This window comes from Argiope bruennichi, chromosome 2, assembly GCF_947563725.1.
Source record: "Argiope bruennichi chromosome 2, qqArgBrue1.1, whole genome shotgun sequence".
Classification (NCBI taxonomy): domain Eukaryota; kingdom Metazoa; phylum Arthropoda; class Arachnida; order Araneae; family Araneidae; genus Argiope; species Argiope bruennichi.
In genome coordinates, this window is record NC_079152.1 from 81773684 (window position 1) to 81792381 (window position 18698).

Sequence of the window (18698 nt, forward strand, 5' to 3'; positions counted from 1 at the left end):
TCGTAGTTGCTTCCCATTATATCGTAGTTGCTTCCCATTATATCGTAGTTGCTTCCCATTATATCGTAGTTGCTTCCCATTATATCGTAGTTGCTTCCCATTATATCGTAGTTGCTTCCCATTATATCGTAGTTGCTTCCCATTATATCGTAGTTGCTTCCCATTATATCGTAGTTGCTTCCCATTATATCGTAGTTGCTTCCCATTATATCGTAGTTGCTTCCCATTATATCGTAGTTGCTTCCCATTATATCGTAGTTGCTTCCCATTATATCGTAGTTGCTTCCCATTATATCGTAGTTGCTTCCCATTATATCGTAGTTGCTTCCCATTATATCGTAGTTGCTTCCCATTATATCGTAGTTGCTTCCCATTATATCGTAGTTGCTTCCCATTATATCGTAGTTGCTTCCCATTATATCGTAGTTGCTTCCCATTATATCGTAGTTGCTTCCCATTATATCGTAGTTGCTTCCCATTATATCGTAGTTGCTTCCCATTATATCGTAGTTGCTTCCCATTATATCGTAGTTGCTTCCCATTATATCGTAGTTGCTTCCCATTATATCGTAGTTGCTTCATCTAAATTTAAACTTCAGCAGGAATGATAATGCTCAATAACATAGCTACATTAAATTAGTTTTATGCTTATTTTATCTTCTAATATTCCAAAGAACAATTGAATTCCAAATATTTCTGTAAAATTTTTATTGCCACTGTTAACAATTCAGCAAAAAGACTGATTGGCCCCGATATCGAATTTATGTTAAGACAATTCACCAAATTCTTACACCAATCGATTGTTTCTCTTTCCCTTTGAGCATTTATAAATTTTCAAAGGTCCGTTTCATTTGAATAAAGCTGCAATCGGACATTCGTTAAATTTGTTACAGAATGTTTCGTTCAACATAAAAGTAAATTTCCGGTTTTTGGCACGTAAATTTGATTAAACAATGCATTCTCTTTAACTTTGAACATGAAATGATTCCCATATTCGAAATATCTTAGTTAAGGATGTCGCATAACTTGGGACACACGATTAAAAGATTCAATGAAAATTCAATGTTGAAGTTCCCTTATTTTAAACTTTTGTAACTTCTGAACGTCTAGTAATGTTAAAATTAGTTGGTAACTTATGAAACATTAATATTCTGCAAAGTTGTCAATCGTGTTTTAAAGGATAACTTAATTTCTATAAACAAGTGTACAAGAGTAATCTTCCATTTTATTATTGAAATATTAATATTGTCTGGAAGAGCCAGTAGAATTAAATTGTTCTTGTAATTGTAGCATTTTATATCATAATTGAATATTAAAATTTTAGTAGCAAACATTTCAAGGCTGGATGGTGTATGGTTTCATCTTTCCTGGATAAATATTCGTGCTAATTGAATCAATTTAACAAAGATTTCTAATTTATGTCCAAATAAAAGATCCAATATTAAATATGAACTAGCGCTTTCGTTTCTAAATGTTTATTAAATCAAGCTTGAATTATTTCAAGCTGAATTCGCCTGTTTCTGTATAATTTTTCCGACATAGTAAATCTGGATTTCTAAATACAACAGCTGGCTTCGTTAATTAAGCTAAAGTACAAAATTTCCTCAAATACCGTATCTTATTTTCATAGAGAAGTAATTCTTAATGAACTTTAAGCATATATAAAAGATAAGATAAATTTTTCTCTAGAAACTGAATATCCTCCCTCCCCTTAAATTTCAGCGCTAACCGAAAATACTGCAGACCAGAGTTTAATTTTAAATTGGAGCAAAAGATGAAATTGCAGTTCAGGATCGCTTATTTCTCATTAAAACCTGTGAGATTAACTTCGCCAAATGCTGCCAATTTTTAGTTAACAAACGCTAAAAGCGGATAACGCATTCCAACGGTTTAAAACGCTTCGTATAGCATTTAGCAGAACCAATATCATAGCAAATGCAATTTTAAGAATTGCATTTGATTTTCTTAACCTTAATGTAAGAACGAAACAAAATATAAAAGGAGGCGTTGTTCAACTATTCCGAAAGTGAAGCTGCACGGTTCAACCAACTCGCGATAAATTTGCATTATCACCTAGTCAAATGCGTATTTCAAATCTGTAAATTAGTAATATATTAAACCGCAGTTGTTGTGCAGCAACTGAAATTCTAATACTGCAAAATTTCCTGAAAGAAAACCCGGTTCATTTAAAATGTCTTGTCCAGACAGGTTCCGTCGTATCCGATGAACATAATTACGAATTCAGACTTCCCGATCCGTACTAAAGATTTTAAGTTATTAATATGGCTTAAATCGGATGCAGACGAGCAAGTACTGAAAGAATTTCTTAATCTCGGCAATCTCCCTCTCTGTACTGGAAGTTGTCCATAGCTTGCCGGCAAAGCTAATGAACCAGCTTCCGCTTTTAAGAAATACGAAACATTTTGATCAGATACCTGGCCAACATCGGATCAAAATGTTTTAAACGCGATTGTCAAAATCAATTATTTCGCAAGATGTAATCGGATTTTAAAGTATTTAAAATTTTAAGTCAAAACATAAACCTAAGAAAAGTTGAAATATCTTGGAGACGAATTCGAAATTAATTGCATCGTTTAATTTAAAATTTAAATAATTAAAGGTTATAGGTATTAATTGTAACTTTAGAATCTACATAAGTACTTACTGAATTTGTAGCAAATGTAGGTTCACAGTGACAGGACTTGTCTGGTTTATATTTGTGAGATAGAGCTTTAATACATTTCGTTGTCCCTCGTGTATTTTTATTTTATTACGTAGTTTAGTTTTATAGCAGTTTGCATTCGATAAGGAAGGAATAGAATGCCCTTAACTAGTTATAACCGCCATATAGTGTACGTATTACAGTAACACTCCGAACTGGCAGGTTTAGCGGGAAATACAGACCTAAATTATAGATAAATATCGTACTAAAATTACTAGTTATGTTAATTGATCTACCTCCCATTTCTATTAAGGAAACCAATTTGCTCGGATGTGGTCAAAATCGATTGAAATCCTTAATTTATTGAGTGTCAAAGAACGTCATTCTGAAATTTCCTCAACTAATCTCGATATCGGTAATATTTGGTAGGTAAACAAATTTAGTTCCGCGTTGCATTTTCATTCCAATTATGAACAGAAATTCTAAACATTGCATTTTAGTCTACACAATAGCTGGCTAACCCTACAAAACTGTGTAATATTAATATGAATACAATTTTTTGGCAATGGGTTTCAAAGATGTTTATTATCCGCTAGGATTTTCAGACGCCATTAAATTATTCATCTGGCTTCTTTAATTTTAATATACATTGGAGTAGTGTACAATTTTGGTAAAATTGATTTCGCATTTTAATTTCGACTTTTCGATTTAAGAAGATTAGTTAGGAAAGAGCGGTCAGTGGCTGTGCTAGCCAGCCAACTGGCGGTTCTCTGAATTCCTTGGGGCATTTTTGATTTTGATGCTTGATCACCATCGGAATCAAAATGTCTGAATTAGAAACCTACAGTGAATAGATAACTCCTATAGACAGCACAACGTTCTAATAGACCATATTCAACGAATCTAGTGTAGTAGGTAAATTTCGGGAATTTAAATACTCGAGTTGCATCCAATTATAATTTAAGGGTTAATTTCAGGATTTCTAGCTAAAATTCCTTCCAGTCTTCATTATGAATATTAGGTATTCAATTGAGTTAAATTAGGAAATTTTATTTCTTGAAATAAAAATCGGAACTGGCGTTATCCAGATTTTTATTCAAGTATAATATCCCGCTTCCATAGAGACTTAAACACTGCACATTTTTTAAATGGTCAAAACAAGCCGCTTTTGTTATAATGGGTACTATATTGAGGAGTGAAGGGCGTCAAATCTATTACACCCATTAATCCGTCTTCATGGATTAGTTTAAAAGGAGACGAATAACTATGGTATACCATCTAGATCGAGGTAGAATTTTTCGACTAGCTCTATATCCTCATACGCTTTTTCTCGTCCGTATTAGACTGCATCCCCCTTTAATCATGGTTCTGAGTATTTCCCACAGAATTTCTATAAATCTTTAGCCGCAGCTAAATGAGTGTAGGGTTTAATGCCAAAATTTTAAAATGATTGAATAGAAAACCTTTTATCTTGCAATGAATTTAATTTCTTGATAGCAACAATTGCCAAGTAAAATACAGGATTTTTCTATATGGAGAAATAACTGATTGTTCTGAATTGTGAAGAGCATGATTTCAGGTATTAAATCTGCAGCCACTTACTAGTACTAATTCTGATAAATCGTTCTCGGTTCTAGGAATGTTCGGGCAGCTTCATAAGGGATATGGAGCTAATCAATTACCTCCTAATTACATCATCCAGCCTTTCATAACTAGATAAAATTATTTGAAGAAATAAGTTTCTAATTGTTTAAACAGCGTGAGTTTGCATTAAATTGTAAAAAAAACTTTCAATGATTAAACTGAAGTGTACGAGCGTTTTCTTTGTATTGTAAATGTTTTAGAATTGTAACCGTCTTCACAATTGGTAATGTTATAGCTTTGTAAAATTTGCACGTATATGTTGATATGCTTGGTTTAAAAGTGATTGTATTCGCAATGTATAGATTCTATTTTAAATTTGTAGTTTCTTTGTGTAGTGCATATCTAATTATTTGATCATTTTTACTGCACTTTCTACGAACAAGAGTTACAGAAAAATGCCATCGATGCATTAATTTTAAATAATTGACATCTACTTCAATAATTCGATGCTTTAAATTCTATTGCATGAAGATTTAATATGCATTTGAAGTTTTGAGTTCTTGTTAACTGAAATAATAAACGAGGTATCTTGATAGAAAAGATGTAGCATGAGAAGTTTGACTTCATTCTTGCTTAATGACTTTGTATTCAAAGATAATGTCTAGTAATGTCTTCGTTATTAATTCTAGACTTTTGTTAAAATCTGTTTGATTCTGAATGCAAAACTTGCCATACGTTAAGTGTCATATTCTATGTTTTTGATTGTACGAAACTTGAACTGCAACTTTGTGGAATTGTAAAATGTGAATTTCTAATATATTCTAATCTGAAATTTGAGTCTCGTTTTTTTAAATCTCAGTGCTAAAAGTTTGTATACGTTATCAAATCTTAATTTCTATCTTCCTAAATTTAGCATAAATCTAATCGTATTGGTTTAAGTGGAGGGTAAAGACTCGACATCGTAAATCTAAACAGTGTTTAATCTTGGACGGCTTTCTGTGTTAAAGATGTCACTATTTAAAATTTTGAATGTTATCTTAATGATAAATATTTAGTTCGAATAAAATTAACTTTTTATGTAAAAAATATTAGGACTTGTTTTGATCATATGATTTATGTAGTGATCCTTAAAAAGGATCTTTTTGCTTCCGTTGAATCTGCTTTGTTTAAATGTAGTTCATGTGGATGTTTATATAATGTATAACACTATTCGTGTTATTTACACTTCATTCCTTTCTGTTGAATCTGTTTTCTACTTTAACTTTCATCGGCATATATAGTTAAATGCCAACTTGCAATTGTGGTTTATAGTATGACTTGTTTAATAACCAATTGTCAAATGACCATATCTTCATTTACTAATTGATGTAAATATCAAATTTAAAATAAACTGGAAAATTGCTTTTTGAAGTGTGATAAATTTGTTCTGCAATAAACTCGATTTTTTGCTAATTCGGAGTGCTTATTTTAGTTTCCGTTTTCCTTATTAGGAAGCATGTATTGAAACTTTTCAGTTATTGCAGAAATTAGTGACTAATATTCACGGAAGACACCGTTGTTTAACTGGAATTTTATTTTTTAGTGAATTGAGTAAATGTAAAGTTACAGCATATCAATTCTCCAAGACATTTCAGAATTATTTGATACTTGAAGTGACTGTATCATCTGAACTCGTTCTTGATGCTGTTTATTGCTGATAGTCTTATTGCCAAAAGTTTAGTTCGGTGCGATCTTCGATTTAGGATTGTCTGAAAAGACTTTAGGCGTCACCGTCTTTATTGCTATAATTATTCTACCTCATCGAAATATTTCAACTTTGCTACTTAATAATTAACCAACTGATGTTTTCTTGCCTTTTAATGATATAAAACTTCCCGAAAGCATTGTTCTCGTGAATTTCCAGATGGTTATAAATCGTAGACCCTTAATTTATCCAATTTGCCGTTAATCTTATAAATTTTCTTCCCAACGAATATAAGGCGATAGACAAATTTGATTCCTAGGCTTATTCAGATTCGACATTGAATGGATTGCCTTCAATAGGGAATGCAAGATGAATTTGATATTTATATTGATTAAAAAAAAAACTTAAAATCCTCTTGTTAGCGGACATTTTTTCCCTCTTGTCTAACCTACAGAAATATCTACAAAATCCTTTGGTCCTTTCTATGACTTTCAAGTACTTCCATTTTCTTATTATAAAATGTGTAAACTATACCGACTATTGGCTCTTTTCTCTTGCGTCTGATACGGTAAATTGTCATTCACTAACAAAGGTGGGTAACAAACTTCCCTGGGTGAAATCTTTCAATTCTTTTTTTAATATAGAATACCATCTCTGCTAGTTTAAACTGTTGAAATTTTGATTTGGTTTTTTTTTTTTTTGATTTGGTTCGAAAATCATTTTTATTTCTTTATATATTGTACGGGAAAAACAACTTTGAGTATTTTTTATAAACTGAATAAGTTCGATAATTAACTCGTTAGAATTTGATGCTATTAATGATATACGGATTGCATAATTTTTAAAAAGGTATTAATTCAATAGCAACTGATGTATGTAAAATCTATAATCGTAAAACTGTACTGTGCTAACTGTACATTTGCGCTTTTATTTTAATTTGAATTCATACATCCCACTTCAGAAGTTGTTATTCTTTTGCTTTACGTAGTTCCATATTCTCATTTAATGTGCTTAATCGTCTCTGAAATGAGTATTTGTTATATTTAATATATTGCATAAATAACTTAAGAGCATTTATATAATGATGCTTCCTTATCAAGTGTAAGCAGACTAGAAAATTACATTAATTAAAAAACAAAATTGAATTTACATAAATTTGATCCTAAAAGATATGCGTAATTAAAATTGATGGAATTTACCTTCTAAATTTTTTAATTCATTCAATTATTTAATAAACCGTTTAAATACAAAACACTATGGCAAATGTTTCCAATACCATAAGTAATAACATGCAATGTTGATTCTGACAATTGGCAAATAAAAACCAATGACCTGATTAATTATTGTAATTTCTATTTACTCGTTTCTTTATAAAATTTGGAATCCGAATTCTAGTCGCATTCGACAAGTTGCTTTGCCTATAGTAATGATTGTTCAAAATTTAAATGAAATATACTACGAAACTTGTTCTCAATGATTTTTTACGCAGTACAAGCATAGAATATAACAGTATTGACGTAATTTTCATTTCTAAAATGACGGAGTATACTTAAATTTCGGTTTTTTTTATGTGCTGTATTCAGACTAATCCTCACTATTAGCATTGAGAATATTAACGTTTTTTAATGTTGAAAGATTATTGAAATTTTTACATCTCCTTAATTAAAGGATACAATTAAAGTTAATGAAGGAGCTAAATAAGAAATGAACTTAAAAGCGAATGAAATTTCAGAACAAAATGGTTACTTGTGAAATGCTCTTTAGGATTAGTTGTTAGATTTAAAGAATTTAAAATTTTGATGAAACGCATGAAATTAGTAAGGTTCCTAAATTTAACGAAATTATTAAAGCCTTTTTCCGTTTATTCTTAAGATTATAGAGTACATATTTGGTCATAAGACATAAAAATGACATTTTGTTAATTCTTAATTAGGACGCTTTGTAGAAAACGAATTGATATCATGGCGTTAATAAAAATGTAAATATTCGGTTTGTCTATCATCTAGATTTCGCTGTATTTCTCATTCTCGTAAACTACATTCATATTAAGCAAGATCATTGCTTTTTAACTTTCAACAATGGGAAAAATGAAACTATGAAAACGATTGTAATTTTAAGTCAACAACGTAATCTAAATTAGACAGAAAAAATATTTTTAAAAAAATTCCAAAATTCTGCAAAACATTGGACGACAATTAAACTGGCATGATGCAAAAGATTATTTTTTAAATTTTGAAACTTTGAAAAATCTAATTTTCTGCAATAATATTTTTGAAAATTATCAAGAAACGCCGGTTTCGCTTAATTGAAATAATTAAAATTTCAAAACCATTCTTAAGTACATATTTCTGATCCTCAAAGTATATATATATATATATATATACCGAATTCGGTAGCTGGGACTCAGTCTTATCTGTAAAGCGCCAACACGCCTCCATATTCATCTCTAGTACAAGTCAAAATGATGTCATTTAACTCTGCACTTGTCTCTATTCGGTTTTATATAATTGAAATATGATTTATAGCCCATATTTAAGATTTTTCAGATAATTGATATTTAAAAATGAGACGACTCCAACATTCACTTTCCAATTCTCCAAAAAATATCCATACCAAATTTGAATTTCTAGATTCCACAATCTAGATAATTTTGGTATATCTGTTGATTCAAGTTCAGTTGCGGGACCAAACAGCAAGGACTCGTAACATGATTTTTGACCATAATCATATCTGGTGCGCGATAAATCTATTAGCATCAAACGGCATTTCATTGGTATTATGAGATTTTAGAGATTCAGGTGATGAATTAAAAGCCTTCCGCGGCAGTTGATCGCAGTTCAAAATTGTAAGGCCTGCCAAAAGTGGTAATATTGGAGATTCACAATAATACACTAACAAAATCTATCAAGCAGTCAGTTCAGCTAATAGAATCAGAAAAGTATCTATTTCATATTGCTACAAACCTGTAATTTGTGCTTCCCATAGTATGAAAGACCATTTTACGATCAGCCCTGTGGGTTCTAATCGGGTTCCGCGTCAGTAATCTCAGACCTTGGTGACCGACTTGGCAACGAATTTGGCAACTTTGGCGACAGTATATAAATTACTGAAAACTTCGAGAATTTTACCAATCCAACCAATAGGAGCTGAGCTACACCTGATTGGTCCTAAAACCTTCTTGACGAACCCCCGGGAACTATAAGAGGTCGGTAGTTTCAAGCCGGAATTCAATAGTAACCAGAATCGGATTTCGGGTCGTGAAACGAGTCGTCGAGGGGATAATGAAGCAACGGCCGAACAGCCGTTGTGGAGTCCAAGCTATTGCTGACCTGAGCTGTGTGCCGAGTCCTGGTGTTTATTGTGGAAGCAGCATCGAGTCCTGTGAGAGTAGCCAGTCGTGTAATAGTGTGTCGGTAGAGGCTAAAGCGAGGAGATAGTGAAGAATTGCAGCCGTTTAGAGTGACCGTAGAGTGAAGCTACGAAGTCTACTACTATTCGTCTCTTCGTGTGTACTAAAACCTGTCGTCTTTTCTATTAATGGACTGTTTATTTCTGCATCGACTATCAAATCTTAAAAGAACCCCAACGTAAGTAGTAAATCCGTAACAATATATTGGTATTGAAGAGATAGATCAGATTAAATAATGGACAACTTTCTCTTTACGCCTAGAAGTAATCTCCATTTGTCAAAATTTTTAATAGTCAAAAATTTTAAAATTTGAAATGAAATTTAATATGAAATATTTTAAAATCAGGCTATTATGCGTTATTCAGGGCTGATATTCTAAATATCAATTTATAATGTCAGCATTTAGACATAATCAGTTAAAATACATAGTTTAATTGATGCATAAATAGGTAAATTCAAGGATTTTTCATCTTAACAATGTCTTTACGTGAGAACTTTACATCTACTGAATTTTAAGGATTGATATGGTAGACTTATATATTGGATTTGAAAATCAATATGCATGTTTATTAAACTTGCTTTTCGACAAGAACTAATCAAAGCTTAACCAGTACTCATGATTTATCAAATTATTCTATTTAAAAATATAAAAAATGCAATTCTATTAAAATTTATTGAAGAAACAAGATTTTCTTATCACAGATATTTCTATAAAATTATTCAAAAAAATTTGTTAATATCGTTCTTCTGTTAGATATTTTTATAAGACTTGTACATTAATATGAATAATTTAATTCCATGTTTCAATTTTTTTGAGTAACACTCAACTCCGTTTTCTTAATTGAAAATGACGAAATATACATCAAAGAAACCTACTTAACTATTTATTCATAAGAATTTTATAATTAATTAAAACTGTGATTATTGAAGAACCTGACATTAAAAAATATCTTCCAATCTTTCATTGATATTTTTTCATTTAATGCCAAAATTTACTCAAAGGAAGAGAAAAATTCTAAAAAAAACTTATTTAAAAAAGGAAATTCGTTTATTTTACATACTTAACAGTTAATGGGTCTCATTTCTAAATAATCCATCATATTAATAATACGAAAACGTTTATTATCTTATTTAATTTTAATAGGAATAGAATTCAAAACCATTGTCAAAAGAATTTGCTAACATAAAATAATGTAAAAATTTTTAAATAATTAAAGTCAATATTTTTTTTTAACTAATTCTTAATACAAAAAATAATAAATTTCGCGATATTTAGGATTTTTTTTTCTTTACAGTAAAAAGTATTGAAATAAGTTGATGGTATCTCCATAGTATAAAAAATTAAACAAGATTTTCTTTTCGATGTTTCGTTGTCTAGAAAATAAAATTATAATTATGAAAATGTTTCGCTTCAGTAATTATTTGAACTAATACTCTATATTCTTGTCTTTAAATAAATAAATTCTCTTTTTAATATAAATGAAATTCCAAATGAATGATTTAGTTTATTAGGTGGCAATTTTTATTAGAAGTTAAAAATAGTTCATAAATTAGAAGAATATTATATTTAAGTACCATATTAACTGCAGTATATAAAACAGCAATATATTATGCGAGTTGGTCTATTTTTTATTCGTTGTAGCAAATTGAACAGATTTAACCTGCCTATATATAAAGGAATATAATACAGGGTGTTTATAAAGTCCCGGACCCATTTTGATGTTTAATAACTCGTAAAATAATAGAGATATAAACAAACTTATGGCATTTATTGATGGAGTAACTCATATATTTTCCTTTTCAGGTTTGAATATTTTTATTTTTGTAAATATCGTCTGCGCGTGTGGTTATTTTCAGATAATTTCATTTTCCAGTCTAAATATCTGTACTTTTCTAAATATTGTCTGCTTATTAATTGCCTTTTTCTCTCTTTTGTTTTTGGCAACTATTGCAATGTTATGTTTACTTTTGATGTGTTTGTTCTATGTAGTACTTTTGTATGTGATGTTTTATTCGAGTGGATATTAAGGAGAATGCGTACACCACAAGAGAAAGCACAGATTTTATGATGGTTCATAGAAATGAAATCGATAGTGCAAGCACAGAGAAATTTCAGAAGAATTTACCAAAAAGATCCTCCATCCAAAAACAACATCTTGCGGTAGAAAAAGAATTTTCTAGAAATTGGAAGTATCGAAGATAAGAAACGTTCCAGACGTCCTTGCACAAGTGATTTTGATGTTGAGCGTGTCAGAGAGACATTTTTACGCAATCCTAGAATATCTGTGAGATCAGCGGCAACAGAATTGGATATGCCAATTTCGACGGTGTACAAGGTTATTAAGAAAAAATTAAGACTGCATGCATACAAAGTCCAAATTGTTCAAGTTTTGGAACCGAACGATAGGCCTAGGAGGATGGCCTTTGCAACAGATATGCTAAGGAGGATAGAAGATGCTGCTGATTTTCTGAAGAGCATAATGTTCTCCGATGAAACATCCTTTCATGTTTCTGGCATTGTTAATCGCCATAATGTGCGCAAATGGCTCTGTGGATGCCGACATGCTTGTCGCTACCTGGCGTGAAATTGACTATCGACTTGATATTCTCCGTGCGACGAAGGGGGCACACGTGGAAGTTCATTGACAAGGGTCATGAAACTTTTTGAGTCTATTTAACCATTTATGTTATTAATTTTAATCTATCTTTATTATTTTATGAGTTATTAAACATCAAAATGGGTCCGGGACTTTATAAACACCCTGTATTTTTCCCTGTAAATTTAGAGGCCCCCGATAGCCTGGAGATAAGGTCCCGACTACGGAACTGGAGGATTTCAGGTTCGAGACCCGATTCCGCCGAAAAACCAACGTGTGGGCGGGCCTTATGTACGTTAAATCTACTGGGGCCAAGCGCTCTCCTGCTGATGTGGTGTGGAAGCTCTGTGAGGGGTGTCAGCTCAGGTGTATCCTCGTTATCGGACCGCTGTTCAAAATTACGTGGCCCGTCCCAAAAATATCCGTAAAGGGGTTTTGAAAGGGGAAGTTAATATAACTAAACTAAACTAAAGCTTGTAAATTTAATAGTCATGGCTATTACAGTTATTAGTGCCAATGAAAAGATTTCACATTATTTATCCTCAAATGAGATTTCATAAATCATATTTGAGCTTAAATTCTGCTGAAATAAGATATCCTAACTTTTTAAATCTTACGCCTTAATTAAAATGGTTAAGAATTAAATATTCATTTCCACAATCTTCATTAATACAGGATATTTCACTGCGGTTTTACAAGTTTTTAGAAACATGAGATTACAATGACGAATCAGAGTATAAAGATAATATCAGATCTAATAAACTCAGAAGCATTAATGTATGCGTCAAATAACGCAATAATCGTGCAGTAGATTGTGGAGAATATCTCTAGACCATGAGATATTGAAGATACTTGAAGAAATTTTTTTTAGTCTGGCATCGATTTTAGTCTGGCATTTTTTTTTTAGTCTAATCAATTAATCACTGTGTTTTGCCTTAAATATTGTAGGTTAGAGATAAAATCTTATTTTGGTAGAACGATTAAAATCCTGTTTAAAATTTATAATTTTAGCAATTCACACTGACTGTTTTATGATAAATTGTATCTATTTTGAAAATTAAAGAACATCACATCAAAGCGATTTGAATTATTTGTCATAAATTCAATGCTAATGAAATTAAAGTTATATCCGATACCTTTCCTATCAAAGTTGTTCTCTCAAATTGTTTTCGAATCTCCATTTTCCCCTTGCAATTTTGTGCGGAAGCCCTGTAGAGACTTTTGTGAGTTTATTTCTAAGATAAATTGAAATCAGTGATACAAAGGAGATGAAAAACAGTCGTCACTTCCAAAAACGTTTAAGCTTTGTACAATAGTTTTGAGTTGTCGCGATTCCTTTAAAGGTTTCATTTAAAATCCCAAAAGATTTTTACAGTCTATTTGCATTCATTTTACATCATTCAACTGTATTCCTTTTTTATACATTCAGGTAACTTTTTTCTGTAAATCTTGTTTAGATTTCATTTGGATTCCTGGCTTCCATTTAGATTAGAAAGCTTTTTATCAATGTCAAACTACTTCCCTGTTAAAATACCTGTGAAAAGTATTTTAAAGGCAGTATTTTGCATTTTTGAGTAATTCTTACGTGGTTGAAAGCTATCATTGTATCGGAAGAAAAAGGTTTTTCAGCCATAAAACGACAAAAAGGAATCTTTTGAAATTCTACAATTTCAGATTTTCCTTAGAGTTAAAAAGATACATTCACTGCCAGTATTCTTCAAAACAATTTAGTATACCTTATTTAAATTTTTATTGCATTTTTGAAGGATTTCTTTAGTTTGTAAAGAAGTATTTGCAGAAGAGCAGAAACCTTTGAATTCTTTTAATCAAAGGAATATAAATTGCGAATCTTATTCAACCAGTGACAGCTCATTGTCCATAGACTCTTTCTAAATATTCTATTCCGTATCTAATTTTGAAATATGTATTAATTTTCATGGTGTACTTTCCTCATTCTTTTATTGGTAAAATTTTTTTTAATAAACTGAAAATTTTAAAGATATTAATAAAACATAAGCACAAGAATTTAAGATTTTATTCAAACATTTAGTAGATTAATTATAAAACGTATAAATATAGACAAAATAATAGACAAGCAAAAAGTAAAAATACACCAGTCCAAAATATAATAAAGGAAAAGCAACATATAAAGTGAAATCGAAGGTGAACTAGAATGTAGAAGAAAAATATCTGAAAATAGAAGAAGGGATGAAGAACACATGTAATGCGAATGTGAAAAACGCTGCAATTCATTGCTCTGTGGGAATAAACAATAAATCAATTTTTTAAAAAGACAAAGGGGTGAAGAAAGCATCACTTCACTGAATTTTCCGATATTGTTTGTGGAAAATATCATAATAATTTTTGGGAAACGCATTGATTTCATCTCCTGGTGAACAAATCAAAACATTCTTTGAAAAATTCAAGTCTGTTTCTGCTTTTAAAAATTGATTTACTTTTTATATATATAGAGAGAGAAAAGTGGAGATATGGAGAAGATATATGTATGTATACACATGCTGCGTAAAAGGAAAAGGATACTCTCACTTGTAATTTTAATAGTATTTATAAAACATTTTCATTTATTAATGTATACTTTTCAATTTCCTCTCGGAAGAATTCGAATGTTTAATGAAATCTCACCCAATATTCTTTCCTTTAAATTTCTTTTATATCATTCTTTTAAGCATAATATTCGATACTTCAAAATTTTACGATCTTGCATGGGCCTCCATACTTTTGACTGCATTCTATTATTATTTCCTTAAAAGAGCGTTATTAAAAACTTTTTACTTTTATTATATTAATTAACGATTGTGAAAATTTGTAATATATATTCCCTAAATTCTGATGCACCGAGAAGTGAAAATTTGATAATAAAACGGATAACTTTTCACTCATTGAAAAAAATCAAGGTAAATAAAAAGTGCAGTAAGAAAGTTAAACAGAAACAGAACGTGTTCTATCCAAATTATTGTGGAAGGAAAAAGAATTATATAGCATTTACCTCAAAGAAATGTTAGAATGAAAACTCTTTGATGAACAATGAATTTTCATTGATTTAATTTATCACTGTTCCATTTACAAGACATTAGAGTGCAAATTTATAGAAGAACTTGTAAATTTTATTCATAGTCAAATGATGACATCCATATCTAGGCCAACAATCCAATACCCATATAATGGTGGCCAAATACTTTGCCAAAAAAACATTTTACAGGGCAAAGGAAAAAGGCTTTATCAACAATAGATACAGGATACAAATGGTAATTAAGAGACATATGTGGCGATCACTTCACTACATAATGACCAAACCTGTTGAGGCATTTATCACACCGCTGGACCAATTTATTTAACACATCTTGGCAATAATGGCTTTTGAGCCATTTCTCGTTTCGGATAAGTGTTTCTTCAATGCCGTGAAAGGGAAATAGTCAATGGGAGCCAAATCGGGGCTGTATGGGGGGGGGGGGGGTTACCTCCAGATCTTCCACCTAAAGGTTTCCAGCAATCGCTGAGTCTGGTGAGCCGTATGGGACAGGGAATTATCATGCAGGAGAATGACACCTTCCGTCAGCAATGAAGGTCGTTTGAGTCAGATGGCTTCACGCAATTTTGTTAAGGTGCCACAATAACGGTTGGCATTAATGGTATGGTCACGCTTCAGATACTCGTTTAAGATAACACCACTCGTATCCCAGAACGGCCAGAACTTTGCCGGCAGAGGGTTTCACATTACACTTCTTCCTCGTGGGTGGTCCAGCGTGATTCCACTCCATTATGGCTTTTTTGGATGTGGGGATGAAATGATGAAGTCATGTTTTCGTCCCCGGTAACGATGTGATCAATGAATTGTTGGTCGTGAGCGTGATATCGCTGAAGAAATGCGAGTCTGCACATTATTCAAGTGGCTTTATACTCCTCAGATAAAGCACGTGGAACCCAACGGGTACAAACTTTGGAACACCGCAACACATCCGTAAAGATACGCTGAACGGTATCAGCTCATTCCAAGCTGTGCGACGATCTCACGCATGGTTACTCGTCGATCCCCTTGGGTCATTTCTTCAACACGTATCGTGTTCTATTCGGATGTTTCAGAAGTTGGACGTCAGCTTCTTTCCATATTGCGGTTTCCCATTTGCTCTCTGCCCGCTCCAAAAGAATGACACCATTTCGCCACCTGTTGTCTACTCATTGCTTCGCCCCCGTACACTTCAACGATTTGTCTGTGAATGACCGATGGGGACATATTCTTGGCCCATAGAAATGGTTTCACGGCTCGCACCTCTGTGCGAGACCACTTCTCTAGATGTCTTGCCATTACTGTCGCGGTTTCAGGTCTCCATACTAACACTATGTGCTCGAACGACCGGTCTAAGACAACTAGCGCCATCTGTCTCCACTCTGGGTAACAATATTTCCATCCACAATTTCTACTTTCCAAATACTGCTACTTGTACCTGTTTTATTTATACCTGTACACTTAACATTCAGCGTGCCCTGCAATCCTCGGAGGAATCGAATGTTGAAATATGATTCTTCTATTAAAGCCCGAAATTTCAACATGAGGAAATGTTAGTGGAATGCGATTCTCTCTTACTTCGTTATTCATCTGGTTTAAAACATTTATAACATACTGTAAATCCAACTGCATACTTACATTCAAATGACTATCAGCTAACAAAATTTTATTATTTTTAGATTTTTCCTGTTAATAAGAGAAAAGAAATATCTGGCTATTATTTGAAAGTTCCTCAACTTTCAAATTATCAAAACAAAATCATTAATCGATCAACTCATATATCGTTAAACAAAATAGAAGTTTTAGAACTAAATGCAACAATCATATTAACAATATTCTTTGCTGATGCTATTATCATGATGTTGTTTTTTCATCTCTTAATGCAAATATTTCTATTCAGTAACTTTTCTAGAAAAAGGAATTTTTTAGAAACCTCATAAGAATAATTGAAAGTTTAAAGTGGAGAGTTAAAAAAACGGCTTTGATTTTCTAAATTAACCAGTAAAAATTAACGATAAAGAAAACCAACAATACATAACAAAATATCGAAAAAGGCTTTCTGGCCGCATCATTCTTCGTTAGATAATTGTTTTAGAAATTCAATGTTTTTTAATTTAGTTACGAAGCTACTGGAAAAAGTTAGGCTTTTCTGATAAATTTGGAACCTGCTCTTTGAATATTGCTGACAATAGAAATTACCTAAAATGCATGTTGTTTCACATCAGCTGAAACTGTTAATCAGTACCATACGTAAAATCATTTCTTACATGCTGCAACACTCTCTATACAAAATCAAATTTATTCTTTAGCTTCTAAATTATAATCTTGTACAAAAGGATTCCTTTTCATTACTAGATCTTGCTACAGGAATATCTAAATAGATATACGAGGGCTGTCTAAAAAGTATCCTATCTTTAGCCAGGAAAAATATATTACTTACGTGATGAAATTGGGACCCTAACCCCCTTTAATGTAGGCCCCTTGCACCTTCACACGCTTAGCAGACTGATCCTTCCACTGCCGAAAACACTCCTGGAATGCTTCGTTTGGAATGGTGTTCATCTCAGTTGTCACATTCTGCATTATTTCTTCTCTACTCTCGAAGTGAAATCTTTTCAACTGAATCTTCAATTTCGGAAACAACCAGAAGTCGCAAGGAGCCATATATGGACAGAAGGGAGATTGGGAAACAACTGGAATTCAGTATTTCACCAAGAAAGTCTGGATCAGGTGTGCCGAATTAACTGGAGCATTGTCATGATGTAACAGCCAGTTTTTAGTCGTCCAGAGATCTGGTCTTTTGTACCGAACTGCATCTCTAAGCCAGCATAGAAATTATTGACAGTAGACTTCTTCCAGTTTGTATTTATGATGCATTCATCATCGTCTCCACTGATGTGCGGCTATTTCTGAATTGGTTAAACCACTCCTTAATTTGTGTTATCCCAATAGCATCGTCTTCAACCACTTGCTGAATCTTGGAATTATTTCGTTTTGAGAATCACCAATCCTTTGACAAAATTGAATGCAATATCTTTGCATTAAAAGAAATCAAAAATTGAGAGAAATCAAAAATCTGACGAACACTTATAACACTATTTACTCAGTGGTCAGCAGCCAGCGAATGACACTCTCGAATAGGGAGAAAAAAATTCAAACATGAGCATTAAGTTGCCTTCTTCCACTGTGCGCAGTGGCGCCGTTCTAGCATCATTATTGTACGCAGGAAAATTCAAGGTCGGATACTTTTCAGACAGCCCTCGTAAATGCCGAATTTAGGCTTGCTAAATTCCTTACACTTTACTTTACTTAATTTTACTTTTTTGATACTCAATCATTATTCTTTAAAGACTAATATGGGATAAAATCCATTGCAGAACATGCAACTGTTACAGGGCATGGATCAAGACTATATATGATATAAAACTTATGATAATGTAGAATCTTAGGAATTACATTTTTATGCATAAAGAAATTACACCCCTTATTGATACACATATGGAGCAGCTGATTAACCAGCATTTGGCAAAAGGTACAAATCCCATTTGACTTTGGGGTGAATTGGCAAGTTCGTTTTATCGTTCGTCATCAAACATTTGTTCGAATTAAGAAAAAAATGCCCATTATAGGCATGTCCATAATGGTCTTGTTAATAATTTTCAGAAGATTCATTGAATTGCAAAAACTGATGGATGAAACATTGAATGCACATTGCAATTACTATTAATAATTTGAAA